At 46.7% G+C, this 17,424-nt stretch overlaps 1 protein-coding gene across 3 annotated transcripts in view; it reads right to left on the bottom strand.

Moving 5' to 3' along the window:
- LOC132383995 (RNA-binding protein 4-like) overlaps positions 1 to 17,424 on the bottom strand; it is a 29,718-nt gene that overhangs the window by 8,235 nt on the left and 4,059 nt on the right. Inside the window, exon 3 of one of the 3 annotated variants that reach the window (XM_059955246.1) lies at positions 13,221 to 17,155. The exons of 1 other annotated variant lie outside the window; for it this stretch is intronic. The gene's annotated coding sequence lies outside the window, so the exon portion shown is untranslated. Of the gene's footprint in view, positions 1 to 13,220; positions 17,156 to 17,424 lie in introns of those variants that run through there. One more of the 3 variants, XM_059955245.1, reaches the window with a different exon arrangement.

Genomic DNA, 17,424 nt, shown 5'->3' with positions numbered 1-17,424 from the left:
CCTCACTCAGTGTAGTTCTCCCTCAGCATTCCCCGTCAGCATGGCTCTCACTCAGTGTAGTTCTCAGCATGGCCCTCCCTCAGCATTCCCCGTCAGCATGGCTCTCACTCAGTGTAGTTCTCAGCATGGCCCTCCCTCAGTGTAGTTCTCCCTCAGCATTGCCCTCCCTCAGCATGGCTCTCACTCAGTGTAGTTCTCCCTCAGTGTGGCTCTCACTCAGTGTAGTTCTCCCTCAGCATGGCCCTCCCTCAATATTGCCCGTCAGCGTGGCTCTCACTCAATGTAGTTCTCCCTCAGCATGGCCCTCCCTCAGTGTGGCTCTCACTCAGTGTAGTTCTCCCTCAGCATGGCCCTCCCTCAGTGTAGTTCTCCCTCAGCATGGCCCTCCCTCAGTGTGGCCCTCACTCAGTGTAGTTCTCCCTCAGCATGGCCCTCCCTCAGCATGGCCCTCCCTCAGCATGGCCCTCCCTCAGCATGGCCCTCCCTCAGTGTGGCTCTCTCTCAGTGTAGTTCTCCCTCAGCATGGCCCTCACTCAGTGTAGTTCTCCCTCAGCATGGCTCTCACTCAGTGTAGTTCTCCCTCAGCATGGCCCTCCCTCAGCATGGCCCTCCCTCAGCATGGCCCTCCCTCAGTGTGGCTCTCTCTCAGTGTAGTTCTCAGCATGGCCCTCCCTCAGTGTAGTTCTCCCTCAGCATTGCCCTCCCTCAGTGTGGCTCTCTCTCAGTGTAGTTCTCCCTCAGCATGGCCCTCCCTCAGTGTGGCTCTCACTCAGTGTAGTTCTCCCTCAGCATGGCCCTCCCTCAGTGTGGCTCTCACTCAGTGTAGTTCTCCCTCAGCATGGCCCTCCCTCAGCGTGGCTCTCACTCAGTGTAGTTCTCCCTCAACATTGCCCTCCCTCAGTGTGGCTCTCACTCAGTGTAGTTCTCCCTCAACATTGCCCTCCCTCAGTGTGGCTCTCACTCAGTGTAGTTCTCCCTCAGCATGGCCCTCCCTCAGCGTGGCTCTCACTCAGTGTAGTTCTCCCTCAGTGTGGCTCTCACAGTGTAGTTCTCCCTCAACATTGCCCTCCCTCAGTGTGGCTCTCACTCAGTGTAGTTCTCCCTCAGCATGGCCCTCCCTCAGTGTGGCTCTCACTCAGTGTAGTTCTCCCTCAGCATGGCCCTCCCTCAGTGTGGCTCTCACTCAGTGTAGTTCTCCCTCAGCATGGCCCTCCCTCAGTGTGGCTCTCAGTGTAGTTCTACCTCAGTGTTGCTCTCACTCAGTGTAGTTCACCCTCAGCATGGCCCTCACTCAGTGTAGTTCTCCCTCAGCATGGCCCTCCCTCAGCATGGTCCTCCCTCAGCGTGGCTCTCACTCAGTGTAGTTCTCCCTCAGTATTGCCCGTCAGCGTGGCTCACTCAGTGTAGTTCTCCCTCAGCATGGCCCTCCCTCAGTGTAGTTCTCCCTCAGCATGGTCCTCCCTCAGCGTGGCTCTCACTCAGTGTAGTTCTCCCTCAGCATGGCCCTCCCTCAGTGTAGTTCTCCCTCAGCATGGCCCTCCCTCAGCATGGTCCTCCCTCAGCGTGGCTCTCACTCAGTGTAGTTCTCCCTCAGTATTGCCCGTCAGCATGGCTCTCACTCAGTGTAGTTCTCCCTCAGCATGGCCCTCCCTCAGTGTGGCTCTCAGTGTAGTTCTCCCTCAGTGTGGCTCTCACTCAGTGTAGTTCACCCTCAGCATTGCCCTCCCTCAGTGTGGCTCTCACTCAGTGTAGTTCACCCTCAGCATTGCCCTCCCTCAGTGTGGCTCTCACTCAGTGTAGTTCACCCTCAGCATGGCCCTCCCTCAGTGTAGTTCACCCTCAGCGTGGCTCTCACTCAGTGTAGTTCTCCCTCAGCGTGGCCCTCCCTCAGTATAGCCCCGCAGCATGGCCCTCCCTCAGTATTGCCCCCTCAGTGTGACCTTCCCTCAAAAATGCCCCTCAGTGTAGTTCTCCCAAACTACTGCCTCTCAGCGTGGCTCTCCCTCACTGTTGCCTCTCAGTGTGGCTCTCCCTCACTGTTGCCTCTCAGTGTGGCTCTCCCTCAGTATCTCCCCTCAGTGTGGCTCTCCCTCACTGTTGCCTCTCAGCATGGCTCTCCCTCAGTATCTCCCCTCAGTGTGGCCCTCCCCCAGTACTGCCCCTCAGTGTGCCCCCGACCTTGCGGCATTCCCTCATTCCTGCCCTGCAGCGGCAATCCAGTGAGAGAAGCAAAAATAAGACTTGAGGATAGAGCAGGAGGTGGAGGAGGTCGTGGAAAATATGGCAGGGAAGACTCCCTCACCACTCTCTCATATTCAACTTTCCATCTGGTCTAATTGCTCTCCAGCACCACTTAAACATACACGCTGACTTCGCTCACTCCCACGTATTTTAATTATTTCCAGTCTTATCCCACTCTCCCCTCACTGAAGCACCCTTTATTATCCCACCTCGTCTAATCCCCCCCATCACCCCCAGCTCCTTACTGTAATATACCAAATTGCTGCCCACTGCACAGTCACCCCACTCCTGCATGCACACATTCACTCTAATCCCACTCAATCCAACCCCACTACCAGCTCCCTTTAAAGGGACTTGTACGATTTTGTACACTAGTCACTGTAGCACTGAGAAACACAGAGGTTTTTTATTAGGAGAGAGTTTGAGTAGAGGAGCCAAGTTCAAAGTAAATTTATTGTCGGAGTATACATACATATAGTGCCTTAAAAAAGTATTCAGCCCCCACAACTATTTTCTCATTTTAATGTATCGTCTTCTAAATTTATATATATATTGAAGTAGGACTTTTGTGCTAATCTAAACACTGTCCGTCATGGCAAAATAAAAGAAGAAATCTGAAAACTGTCAACAATTTACTAAAAATTTTAAAAACCCAAAATTGTGAGTCTGAAAAGAGTTTTCATCCCGTTTGGAGTAACTATGCCAATCTTCCTCAGGTGCAATATATTACCTTACCATCTCACCCAATCTGTTGACGTAGAAATTTGGAGGATCACCTGTTTACAATGAATTCATAAGTAGAAATACCCTTGTCTCTGTAGGGTCAAATTTTCAACCAGGCCGAATCAAAATGAGCATTCGAGGCAAGTCAGTGAAATGATAACAGAGAAGCACAAATCTGGGCAAGGGTAAAGACACGGAACATCAGTGCAGTCCATCATGTAAAAGTGGAAAATATATGAAACCACACCCACACTGCCTTAGGCTGCCCCTCTAAACTTAGTCACCGGTGACGAATGGGACTTGTAAGAGAGGCTACTGTGATACCAACAGACACTCTAAGTGAGCTGCAGAGACAGTGGCTGCAACTGGACATGAAGTTCATGCTCCACAATCTCGAAGCCAGGTCCTGCAGAAAAAGGGGATTCACGGATCCCCGGCTAAAACAAAAAACACATCCTTGCCTGTAAAGACTTCACAAAGCATCACTTGGAAGATGCTCTAAAGGTCTTGAGGTCGGATGAGACTGAAGTGGAACATTTTGGTCTCAATACTAGGTAGTACATGTGGTGTAAATCTAATTCTGCACATCAGCCGGGTAATAACATCCCTACTGTAAAGTACAGTGGAGGTAACATCATGCTTTGGGGATGCTTCTCAGCAACAGGGATTGGAAATCTGGGCAGGGTTGACAGAAAGATGAATGCTGCCTAACAGACAGATCTTGGATTAAAAACCCGCTACCCTCTGCCAGGAAGCTTAAACTGGGGAGGAACATTGTATCATTTTTTTAAATGCATGTATGCATTTCTAAATGACAATAAACGAGGACTGAGTGTCATCATAATCTAATCTAAGAAAAAACGTTCGTCTTTCAGCAGGACACTGCCACAGCAACCATGGAGTGGCTTCAAATGAAGAAAATTGATGTTCTTGAATGGCCCAGTCAGAGTCCTGACTTTAAATGGATCCCACATCCCTGGCAAGACCTCAAGATTTCTGTCCACCATCATTCCCCAACAAACCTGTCACAGCTTGAGAATTTTCGCAAAGAAGTATGGGCAAATCTTGCTCCATCACATGGTGCAAAGCTAATAGTGCCATATCCAAAAAGACTACTGGCTGTAATAGCTGTGAGAGGTGGTTCAACTAAGTGTTAGGCAAAAGGGGTATGAAAGGGGTCGGTGCGGGCAGCGGAGTGGGAGTAAGGAGTGCTCGTGATTGACAGATGACGAGATCAGAGGATCAGCCGTTGTAGGTAGGCCGAGACCCTCAGACCTACCTGGAGAATACCTGAGGAGGAAGGTAAAGCTGCGCAAGCGCGGGTGACGTCTGCGACGAGCGCGGGCTTTAAAAAGCGACCCACTTTCAGGAGCAGGCAGCGGAGTGCGCAGGAGCAGAGTGCTGGGCTTTGGCTCAGTGGGCTTTGGCACGAGGACTTCGACAAGAAGCCTGTTTTTCATATATTCTGACTAATCTGGGATCAGGTAATGGGGGAGACCGTTACAGCAGTGGTGTGCTCTGTATGCAGTATGTGGGAGGTCAGGGTCAACACAGTTGTCCCTGATGACCACACCTGCAAAAGGTGCATCCACCTGCAGCTCCTATCAGACCAAGTTAGGGAATTGGAGCAGGAGCTGGATGAACTACGGATCATTCGGGAGGCAGAGGCAGAGATAGATAAGAGTTATCGGGAGGTAGTCACACCGAAAAGACAGGAGGTAGGCAAATGGGTGACAGTCAAGAGAGGCAGGGGGAGCAAACGGCCCTGTGGCCGTTCCCATCAAAAATAAGTATACCGTTTTGGATACTGTTGGTGGGGATGACCTACCAGAAACAAGCTGCAGTGGTCCTGTCTCTGGCACTGAGGTTGGACCCTTGACTAGGAAGGGGAGGAGGGAAGAGAAGAGAGCGGTATTGATAGGGGATTCTATAGTCAGGGGGGCGGATAGGAGATTTTGTGGGGAAGATCGGGAGTCTCGGATGTTATGTTGCTTCCCTGGTGCCAGGGTCCGAGACATCTCAGATCGGGTGCAGATTATTCTCGAGAGGGAGGGCAAGAATCCAGATGTTGTGGTCCATGTAGGGACCGATGACGAGTGTAGGATGAGTGAGGGGGTCCTGCGTAGGGAGTTCAGGAGTTAGGTGTGAAGCTGAAGAGCAGGACCTCCAGGGTAACAATCTCAGGATTGCTACCTGAGCCACGAGCGAGTGAGGCAAGGAACAGAAGGATTATACAGATTAATACATGGCTGAGAGGATGGTGCAGGAGAGAGGGCTTCAGGTTTTTAGATAATTGGGCTTTGTTGCAGGGAAGGTGGGATCTGTTCTGAAGGGACGGCTTACACCTGAACTGGAGCAGTACTAACATCCTTGCAGGGAAGTTTGCTAGTGCTTCTTGTGGGGGTTTAAACTAAATTTGCAGGGGGCGGGGATCCAGAATGTAAGGGAGGATAGTGAGAGGAAGAATAAAGGACAGGTGGGGACTACACGGTTCCAGAATATTAAGTGTGTAGGAGAGGAAGGTGGGGCGGAACAAGTGATAAGGAGGACTCATATACAGAGGGATGGTCTGACGGAATATAGAGTTAAATGTGTTGAAAGAATAAGTAAATTTAGGAAGGACAACAAAATTCTAGAGGTGTATAGCCCGATGGGAGTTTGGGGAGCTGGGTTAAGCACAATAGGCAGCGATTCAAACAGAGAGAGGAGAAATGGGTTAAAAATTCTATATCTGAATGCACGAAGTGTCAGAAATAAGGCGGATGAGCTTGAAGCCCAGGTGTGAATGGGTAACTATGATGTTGTTGGGATAACGGAGACATGGCTGCAGGGAGATCAGGCCTGGGAAATGAATGTACAAGGGTATACGTGCTATCGTAGGGATAGAAACGTGGGCAGATGGGGTGGGGTGGCCCTGTTCGTGAGGAATGAGATTCAGTCCTTTACAAGGGGTGACATAGGGTCAGGAGAAGTAGAGTCTGTGTGGATAGAACTGAGGAACAGTAAGGGCGAAAGAACCCAAATGGGTGTTGACTACAGGCCACCAAACAGTAGCATGGATATTGGGTGCAAGTTGAATAGGGAGTTAACATTGGCATGTGGCAAAGGTAATGTCACAGTAGTTATGGGGGATTTCAACATGCAGGTGAACTGGGAGAATCAGGTTGGTGCTGGACCACAGGATAGGGAGTTTGCCTACGGGATGCATTCTTGGAACAGCTTGTACGAGAGCCGACCAGGGACAAGACTATTCTGGATTTAATGTTATGTAATGAACAGAATTTGATAAGCAATCTTGAAGTAAAGGAGCCATTAGGAGGTAGTGATCAGAAAATGATAAGCTTTTATCTGCAATTTGAGAATGCTCAGAGGTGTCAGTGTTGCAGATGAACAGGGGAAACTATGGAGCCATGAGGGAGGAGCTGGCCAAAGTTGACTGGACGGATAGCCTAGCAGAAAAGACAGTGGAACAGCAATGGCAGGTATTCTTGGGAATAATGCACAAGGTGCAAAATCAGATCATCCCCCAGAGAAGGAAGGATTCAAAGGGGGGAGAGGGGCCACAGTGGTTGACAAAGGAAGTCAGAGATTGCATAGCAGTAAAAAAAAAGGAAATGTGATAGAGCTAAGGTGAGTGGGAGGACAGATGATTGGGAAGTTTTTAAGGGACAACAGAACTTAACTAAAAAGACAATACTGGGAGAAAAAAATGAGGTACGAATGCAAGCTAGCCAGGAATATAAAGGAAGATAGCAAAAGCTTTTTTAGGTATGTGAAGAGAAAGAAGATAGTTAAGAACAATGTTGGGCCCTTGAAGAATGAATTGGGTGAAATTATTATGGGAAACAGAGAAATGGCAGAAGAATTTAATGAGTACTTTAGATCTGTTTTCACTAAGGAAGACACAAGCAATCTCCCAGATGTTGGATGGGCCAAGGACATAGGGTAACAGAGGAAATGAAACAGATTAATATTCAGAAGGAAACGGTGATGAGAAGACTGATGGGACTGAAGGTTGACAAATCCCCAGGTCCAGATGGTCTGCATCCTAGGGTACTAAAGGAGGTGGCCCTGGAAATTGTGGATGCATTGGTAATTATTTTCCAATGTTCCTTAGATTCAGGATCATTTCCTGAGGATTGGACAATGGCTAATGTTATCCCACTTTTTAAAAAAAGGAGGGAGAAAACAGAGAACTATCGACCTGTTAGCCTAATGTCAGTCGTGGGGAAGATGCTTGAGTCCATTATTAAGGACGAAATAGTGGCATATCTTGATGGCAGTAATAGGATTAGGCCAAGCCAGCATGGATTTACCAAGGGCAAATCATGCTTGACTAATCTGTTGGAGGTTTTTGAGGGTGTAACAAGGATGTTAGATGAGCGTAAGCCAGTGGATGTAGTGTACCTAGATTTTCAGAAGGCATTTGATAAGGTCCCACATAGAAGATTGGTGGGTAAAATCAATGCTCAGGGCATCGGGGGGGGGAAGGCATTGACATGGATAGAAAACTGGTTGGCAGATAGAAAGCAAAGGGTAGCGGTGAATGGGTGTTTCTCGGAATGGCGGGTGGTGACTAGTGGGGTGCCATAGGGCTCGGTATTGGGACCACAGCTGTTTACCATTTACGTTAACGATTTGGATGAAGGCATAAAAAATAACAGCAGCAAATTTGCTGATGATACTAAGCTGGGTGGCAGTGTGACATGTGATGAAGATGTTAGGAGAATTCAGGGTGACTTGGATAGGCTGGGTGAGTGGGCCGATACTTGGCAGATGGCGTTTAATGTGAATAAGTGTGAGGTTATCCACTTTGGGAGTAAGAACAGGAAGGTAGATTATTGTCTGAACGGTGTAGAGTTGGGGAAGGGAGAAATACAAAGAGATCTCAGAGTCCTTGTTCATCAGTCACTGAAGGTGAATGAGCAAGTGCAGCAGGCAGTGAAGAAGGCTAATGGAATGTTGGCCCTTTTTACAAAGGGAATTGAGTACAAGAGCAAGGAAATCCTCTTGCATTTGTACAGAGCCCTGGTGAGACCACACCTGGAGTATTGTGTACAGTTTTGGTTTCCAGGGTTAAGGAAGGACATCCTGGCTGTAGAGGAAGTGCAGCGTAGATTCACAAGGTTAATTCCTGGGATGTCTGGACTGTCTTACGCAGAGAAGTTAGAGAGACTGGGCTTGTACACGCTGGAATTAAGGAGATTGAGAGGGAATCTGATTGAAACATATAAGATTATTAAGGGATTGGACAAGATAGAGGCAGGAAATATGTTCCAGATGCTGGGAGAGTCCAGTACCAGAGGGCATGGTTTGAGAATAAGGGGTAGGTCATTTAGGACAGAGTTAAGGAAAAACTTCTTCTCCCAGAGAGTTGTGGGGGTCTGGAATGCACTGCCTCGAAAGGTAGTGGAGGCCAATTCTCTGGATGCTTTCAAGAAGGAGCTAGATCGGTATCTTATGGATAGGGGAATCAAGGGATAGGGGGACAAGGCAGGAACCGGGTATTGATAGTAGATGATCAGCCATGATCTCAAAATAGCAGTGCAAGCTCGAAGGGCCAAATGGTCTACTTCCGCACCTATTGTCTAATACTTCTGAATTGCAGACATTTCAATTCTTGAATTTTTAGTTTTTCATTCTTTACAATTTAGATTTTTAGCTCTACCGTGGAAACAGGAGCATGTGATTCACAAATAAAAAAAAAATCTCAGTTAAATTGCTCAAAATTCCTGGTTGGGGGGGGGGGGGGTGGCTAGGTAATTTTACAAGACACTGTGTGTCACCATTTTCAAGCCTAAGATTTGTTCTCTTGTGGGCATGCTCAGTAGATCCAAGAAACAGAATAGAATCAATGAAAGACCACACCAAAAATTATCAATAAATATTAGAACATGAGATGGAAACTTCTTAAAAGTGAGTCCTTAGGTTGTGGGAACAGTTCAATGATGGGGCAAATTAAGTTATCCCTACTGGTTCAAGAGCCAGATGCTTGAGGGGTAATAACTTCCTAAACATAGTGGTGTGAGTTCTGAGGCTCCCGTACCTTATTTCTAATGGCAGCAGTGACCTGGATGGTGGAGGTCCCTGATGATGGATGCTGCTTTCCTGTAACAACACACCGTATAGATCACGGTAGGAATTTACCCATGACGTACAGGGCTGTATCCCCGTTTTTTTTGGAGGATTTTCAGTTCAGAGGCATTTGTATTACCCAATGCCTTTAAGTTCCCTATAATAATACAGATCCTTTGTGATTAAGCCAGTTCTGGTCTCCACAAGAGAGTTCTGATAAGATCTTGTAATTTACAAGATTATGAATTGAATTTACTTTATTTCTTACATCCTTCAACATACACAAATAAAAATCTTTGTTACGTCTCTATCTAAATGTGCAATGCACTATCACAGTAATTTCTAATAATTTATAATAAATAGAACAGTCAATGTAATATAGAGTACACTCAAATCAGCACCAGTTCATCAGACTGTTGGCCTAATGGAAAATGCTGCCCCGGAGCCCATTGGTCCTGGTTTTTATACTGAGGTACAGCTTCCTGGATGGTAGCATCTGGAAAAGATTGTGGTTGGGATAACTTGGGTCCCCAATAATCCTACTTTGTAAATGTCCTGAATAGTGGGAAGTTCACATCTACAGATGCGCTGGGCTGTCCGCACCACTCTCTGCAGAGTCCTGCGATTGAGGGAGGTACAGTTCCCATACCAGGCAGTGATGCAGCCAGTCAGGATGCTCTCAATCGTGCCCCTGTAGAAGGTACTTAGGATTTAGGGGCCCATAGCAAACTTGTTCAACTGAGGTAAAAGAGGCACTGTTGTGCCTTTTTCACCATGTAAAAACAGTATCTTTTTTTCCATATGCATTAAAGAGAGCCTAATTTCAAAGATGTGAGGGGCAAGTTTTTTTTTACAGTGTGTGTATGTGTATGTGGGTGGCTGGAATACACTGCCTGGAGTGGTGGGAGAGGCAAACGCATTAGGGCTTTCAGAGGTTTAGATAGGTATATGAATATGAGGGAAATAAAAGGATATGGACATTGTGTAAGCATTAGGGATCAGTTTAATAATTGTTGAGCATTTGATTAATAACTGGTTCAGTACTTCATTGTGGGCTGAAGGATCTGTTCCTGTGCTGTTACATATTTTTCCTTACTTTAAGAAATTGTACTTTTCAGAGAGGGTTTGCAACAAAAATTCACAAGACATTCCCTTAAATTGCAGGTTCACCTCATGCTTAAATTAATTAGCACCATCAATATTTTTCTTGTAATTGCAGTTTTTTTGCACATTGGCCATCTTTGCAGACAGATGTATTGATATCACTGTGTTTCTTTGCATCTCTAGTGTGAATGGCCACAAGAGACAGCGCCTACCTGAGATACCAAAGTGCTGGGTTATGCATCAAGATCTCTTTGGGGGCTTTTGCTATTGCTTGCATGGTGGGCAGGGTTATCGGTGCTTATGAAATGGGGGAGGGGAGAGCTTCAGGTTTCCGATGTTTCTATCATTCATTCTATGGATTTTGTTCCATGGGCGTCTGTGAAGAGTAAGAATTTCCGGTTGTACACTGGCTATGTTCTCTGACATTAAACTTAACTGAAAATGAATCTCAGGGTAGTAAAATCATGATATACACGTACTTTGATAATAACTTTACCTTGAACTTTGATCACATCTTCCAAAACATTCATGGAAGTTAAAACTTCAACTTATGGACAAGACTTTATTCTGAAGCTGCCTGTGCCTTCTTCACTGAGCTATACTCTCTCTAATGCAATCTTAAATTTGTTTTCTACTAGAGTTCAAAATTTGAAGGGAGCACACTCAAAGGGGAAGGCCTTAATTTTACAAGAAGCATAACTCTGGCAATGCACCCACATGGTTAGCTGGTAGAAAGGACTACATCTTCCCCGTACAGCAGAATTAACCTGACTTATTTGACAGCTCGTGGAATTTATTTTGGAGTTGCATTTACATTTCCCCCCCAAACAATTGTTTTATTAAAAATATACCCTTTTCACCCTTGTACCAGCCCCACCCAACTTTATGCAATTACCTTTGTAAAATTTACACCATGTTCTGCTTGCTGTTACTCCCCAGTTTATTCCTATCAACAATTTAGCATCCAAGCATTCAGCAGTAAGCTATGGAACTCATTCTCCAAATCTCTGATGCCCCCACCCCACCCTCAAAGCTTTTCCTCCAAGAGGACCACAATGTTGTTATTGGGGTTTTGAGGCTTGTGTGCCTCAACGATCCAGAGAGCAATGTTGGCTCGAGTCAGGGCTTTATGCTTTGGCTCTTGGTCACCCATGCCAAACAGTAGAGGCCAGATTGATAGTGGTCCACTGGTCCTCCAAGTTGGGGTGGGGTTCCAGCTCAGGGTTAACAACCCTGACTAGTAAAATAAAATTGTTATTGTTATGGAAACAGCAATAAAGCACCCCTTCTACATCATTCCTGAGTCTCTACCCAGGACTTGCATGACCGACAGTAGTGAAAACCAAGCTACTGACGCGATGAAGGATCCCTGAACACTGCCAGAAATGGAGGACTTCCACTGCTGTCCACATAATAGGCTGTAACATCTAAATCTTTTGAGTACTTACACCGTCTTGGTGCCTCATTTTGCTTCACTGAACTGTAGAGTACCAAGGCACACTGAAGTGCAGTGTGTATTAGCGACAGCAGCTCCCAACCCAACAACCTCCACCAGCTTCTGACTTCAGAGCAGACAATAGGCCAAGTGGCCTCATGTCTCAGGTTTTATAATCTTTGAGGTATACTACAGGTCTCCCCTAGGCCGACAGGGTTCTATTCCTGTGATTTGTTCATGACAGCTCACAAGTTGGGAAAGGTGGCCACAAACCAAGTTTGCAGCCAGAAGACGCCCGCAGCCCCAAGGCAGCTGGCCGGTCTCCCAAATGTAAGCAAGTTAGGTGGTCACATAGCCAGAGGTGCTGTATCTACAATGCGTACAATTGTCCTACCATCACCACTGGGTACTAGATCTAAATTCTCAGCCGTGCTCCCAACAGCACTGTGGGAACTTCACTTGGACTGTAATAACTTCAACCATCAGTTCACCACTTTTGATGGTGGAGATCCTGAAAAAGCAATTAAATACGAAACTGAAAGTTGCAGTATAAATGAAGACTTTTTTTTTGAGAACCTGTTCGGAGATACTGTTCGCACAGGGCGTGGAAGTGACCGTTTTCAGCCAATAGGTAAAACTGATGTGGCAATTTGAAGCACTGTTCTCCACACCAGAACAGGAATCATTCCAGTCCAGGCATCTGCTGATGATCTTGCTTTGCACATGCTGGCATCAAATCCAAAGCTATCTATTGACAAGCTACAACACGTTCAGGTCACTGCTACACTTGTAATTAAAACCAAAAAAAAAAATGAGGAAACATCATCCCTGGCCTAGCAGCTCAACATTGGCTGCTTTAGAGCTCAGTTTAAAGTTCTTAATATTCTGGACCTAGAGTACATCACAGAATCATTTTATAACTTGAGCTCTCAGGACTTCTTCCGCTGGTCTCTGAAATTTTAAACAATCTCCCTCAGAAGATAATTGGGCAGGTCAGCTTTTTTTGAGCTACTGTGGAACTCAAAACCAAAAACTATAAAGGATGCAGACTCAGTTGAAACTTTTAAATGTTAGCTCAAAACCTATTTAACACTGTCTTTTACTTTCATGTTTATTTTTGTATTTCCAGGTTTGCACTGTAAAGCACTTTGCCTGAACGAAAAGTGCTTTTATCACTAGCGGAACAGTTACCACAGATTAATCCTAACAAGGTAATGCTCTGTACAAATTCCCATTTACTGTGTATCTGTAAACACTTATCAGTGAAGAGAGGCTGCCTAAGTGCAGTTATAAAGTCTTCATGAACTGCAGTACGAAGGGTTTATTTGGGGGGTAGGGTGGGTTCAGCAAGTTATGTCCCAGGTCATAGAGCAAATTCTTTGCTCTTTTCCAGCAAGACCTCACCAAACAGTGCAGGTGTTGCAGTGGGGTCCCAGTCCAAACATTTACACACAAACTCTGAAATGGGGACTAATGTGTTACCAACTGAGCTGATCTCATACCCTCCCCACCCCAACCCACAATTTCAATAGGTCAAGCCCATGAATTAAGAGGGACAGCGTGACAGAGCTCTGAGAACCAGACAGCCCACAGGTAAGTGCCCAGCAGACTACCATTGTAAGTGAAAACACACACAAATAAATATTTCAGATTAGTTTTATTGAATCTTAGCTACAGGTTAAATTACAAATACCCCTGCCCATCCCTTCCAAATCTAATTTCAGACACTGGTTTTAGGGTAGGCAATTACACAAAACTACTAAATAATTTCTCATGCTATAGGTAAATTAAATGAACCTTATTTTTTTTTAATAATTTGTAATACCAGAAAGGACATATGAGCGCGCCTCCCCTAATCCCATTCCTTTACGATCCCCACCCACCATCCCAAAAAAACGTTTGCAGTTTCTTTTGCAACCTTCCCGCCGCCAAAGGCACTAACAGAGGGATGCTAACAGCTCTCCAGCACAGACCGGAACAGGTACAGTCAGTGCCAGAAGGCTGGTCAACCTCAGGGGACAATGTGACCGAACACAACCCTCTCACTCCCACACACACAGTTTACAAGTGCACACACAGTGGAACCTTCTACCGCTCACAGTATACGTCCGCACTGGGCCAATGGGGAACGAGAGTTGCTTTTTATAGCTCCCTCTCAGATGACTGCACATTAACAAAGAAAACAGGAAACGCACCACATGCACGCACACACACGCACGGGAAGAGCCCAGAAAAGATGCAGTGTCCTCTTACAGCATATCAGATTCAGAAATATGCCTCTTGCCCTCTTGTCAACTGTTGCCCCTAGCAAACAAGCTGCTGGAATAAATAGTAACCCTGGTCAAAATTCTACTGCTTTTCCCATCGTGCCAGTAGTTTTCGGACTGATTAGATCAGCCATAATCCAGATTAAAGTGAGATGGGATGGGGAAGAATACAAGAATGGGGAAGGTTGGGGGGGGGGGGGGAGCACTCCCTGGAGAAGGTGGACCATACAATGGCATCACTGAACCTTACTGACACTGTGCAGGTCATCCAAACACCCCACCCCTGACTGACCCCCACCACCAGTTCTCCACCTCCCCTGCCCAACTCTCACCCCACGAGTCCAGAGGCTGCAGAGAAACAAGAGTGACAAGGAAAACAAAAAACAAATAGAACACAAGCACAGGTGGATCAACTACTCCTGTGCAACCCAGGGACTGGACCAACTGTGGCAGCATGTTAGGTATGGCTGAGACAAATGGGGAGGGAGAGAGTGACAGAAAAGCTACTCTTTTCTTTTGTATCAATCGTGGTGGCGGTATGATTCAGAAGTGACGAATATTTAAAAGGGGAAGCCTGCTCTGCTTCACCATGCAATCGCCAAACTGGAGGACTGAGTGACCGTGCCAACTGCAAGCAGAAGAGGGATCCCGTGGGGACAATGCAGGGCCGGAGGAATGGCCGGAATCCCAGCGAGTTTCAAGCACCAGAGGCCCAAGGGTCAGCTCCGAGCTTCTGAACCCCAGGCAACAAGGTGCCACAGCAAGAGCAGCTCATCACTCCTCCCAAAGCTGCCGACCTACAGGCAGTAAAGGGGCTGAAACCCATGTCCGCCCATCACTACTTGAGGGGCCTGCATGGTGAGTAAATGGAACAGGCTCCCCCCCCTTTAAAAAGTGCTGGGAAGTAGTTACTGAAGGCGCCTTTTTTTGCCAACTTGCATTCAGACAGCAGGTTTGTAGGACTTGTACGGAGAGATTTTTTTTTTCGGAAGGGGGTAGGGATTGGGTTTGGGTGCAGGGTGATGTCCGGAAACGGAACAAAAAAATAAAACCCCTGGCACAGCATCCAATCACATTCAGGGAGAGATATAAGCGTCAAGTGTGTTCACATAACCTACGGATCACATGGTGGAGCTGCAGAGATTATATGTTTTGAGAAAGAAAGATATAATATATATAATTTTTTTTGTTTAAATGCCACGGCGCTGTTCGTGCCACGATCGCGCGGGTCGTGTATTCGTCTGGAGAGAGCAAACTTCCGGTCGGACGGCGGCGGCGGAGGAGGAGGAGGAGGAGGAAATCGTCGGTTCATTGGGCAATAGTGGGTTTCGGTGGAATAAGCGTAGCCGTACTGATCATACCTAAGAGAAAAAGCACATCATGTCAATACAGAGAGGGCGGCAAGGAAAGACGCTCACGCATTCACCGAGGGAGAGGGCGCAGGGGGAGGAGGCAAGCTAGAAGTGAGCACAGTGGGGATTAATATAACGGGGCTCTGTGGGGAGGGAGGGTCACTTAACAATTTGAAAATTCATCTCTTGCCAATGAAGCACGGACTTTGAGGTGAGGACATGGTGTTCGGCCAGGTTTTGTGATGGTACCTGGGGCCATAAATGACCAAAGATGGTGCAGTAAGCACCCCAGCACCCACTTCCCCCACCCAGTCACTCTGGTTCACAAGTCACCTCTTCCACTCTTAAACCAACAGTGGTGGGGGTTCACTTTTTTTTTTAACCCTGACAACCTGCTGTAAGGCAATTAGGAACACCACTCTTTCACACCTACATCCCTCCTATTCCAGGGCTTAGGCTCTCCGGAATAGGCATCTTACTGTGCTACCTACCATCCTCAACGTCTGTGAATGACTTATGGTTCAGGGATAATCTGAAATCATCCAGGAGGGAGCCACCACCCCTCCACCACCTTTGAGTCCATACCTCCAGTAGACACTGTCAAAGATGCAGAGATCCAGACCATTTGCGTGACACAGAGAATATAGAGGGACGTTTTACAGAAGCAGGCCCTTGGCACAACACACAAAACCCACCAGCACCACAAACATGGGTGAAGCAGCCTCTGGTAGATGATCTAAAGCAGCCACAACCCTCAATGAAGAAAATGCAAGAACGGAGATGGCTCATCCCTTCCATCAAAAAGACACAGTGAAGGCTGCAGGCCACCAGGTGATCCCACCTACAACTATGGCAGGGCTGGAAACAGCACGTCAGTCTCTCCCAAGACCTAGCAATCTCTTTCTTACACACCCACTGCGTAAGAACAGGGGAAACAGTGACGGTAATCTCTAAAGGGGCTCTAAATCTAGCCCAAGGCACAAGGTAAAAATCAAACAGGAGTATAACTAAAGCGTCTGCCTACTCAAGATATCGACCGTTTATTCTTACTTGTTCATCACCGTTCAGGATTACAGGATCCCGGGAAACATGATGCAGATGTAACTCAGCAACTGGGTGATTTTCCAAGGCAGGCACACTTATCAGAAAAGGTATATACATCAGCCTTTTAGAATCAAAAAGGGGATATTCACATTCAGAATGAAACCAGTCTGAGGAAAGACGGCGAGAGCATCGAAGGCTAATGACCTGACACTCTGTGAATGGATTTATTGCAGAAGAATGGGGTCCAGGCCAATTAAGCCAGTGCCACTTACTTGTGAGAATTTTCTTATAACCCCAAGATAGGCTACTGGGATATCAGGGATGTCTGAAGTTGTGACACATAGAAAAAGTTTAAAGATTGGGATTGAATCAGATTCCGTTTAGGTCGCTTTCATAAGACTGTGTTCTCAATAAACACAGATCTGGGGTGTGGCAATGGGGAGGGGCAGTGGCATCTCTGCACAGTGAACTGTTCTGTCCTCAACAGTGCAATTAAATTACCAAATCAATGTTTGTGCTAGCACGCAAGTTCAGGGCATCGCAAAATAATCTAATACAGTGTTCGCAATGACTCCCAAAGGGGCACCCCATCAATCCTGATCCTGTTCTTTGCCTGTGATTATTTATAATTTCACTCCTCGCCAAATGTTCTTCGTAAAGCTACTGACTTTGCTTTGGGGTCACAGATTTGACTGCTCTCCCGAACTTGGAATGTCTGTCAAAGCTCTGCTTCAGAGGTAATTCCCACCTTCAATATCCTAGTAAATGTCCACTTACAGCTTTGTTAACCCCAACGTTCTCTGCTGCTCGGGGTGGGGACGGGAGGGTTCCCCTCCAGTCACGTAATGGCTCTGTAGCAGGCTTGGCATTTGCATGCGATGGCTACGATTGGTTAACGATCCAAAATCGTCAATCTGCAGCGGGGGTGGAAAGCCAACACGTCCTCCTTTAGCCTAATCTTATGACAAACGTCCTCTGGGACCTTTACACAGGCAGTGTCCAAGTCAAGGATTTGAGAAACTCACAAACAATACATGTTCCCAGTAACATTCATCCAAACCAAACAGGGAGGGCACCATTCCCACAGATGCATTCTCAAAGTAAAAAGGGGAAGGGGACACCCAACCCTGTTTCAGAGATAATCTCATTTTAAAAATTTCTCCCCAGCAACTCCTCGCCCGCC

The sequence above is a fragment of the Hypanus sabinus genome, chromosome 31 (genome assembly GCF_030144855.1).
Source record: "Hypanus sabinus isolate sHypSab1 chromosome 31, sHypSab1.hap1, whole genome shotgun sequence".
NCBI lineage: Eukaryota > Metazoa > Chordata > Chondrichthyes > Myliobatiformes > Dasyatidae > Hypanus > Hypanus sabinus.
The sequence above is the reverse complement of the archived record's forward strand: the minus strand, read 5'-3'. Positions and strand labels throughout refer to the sequence as shown.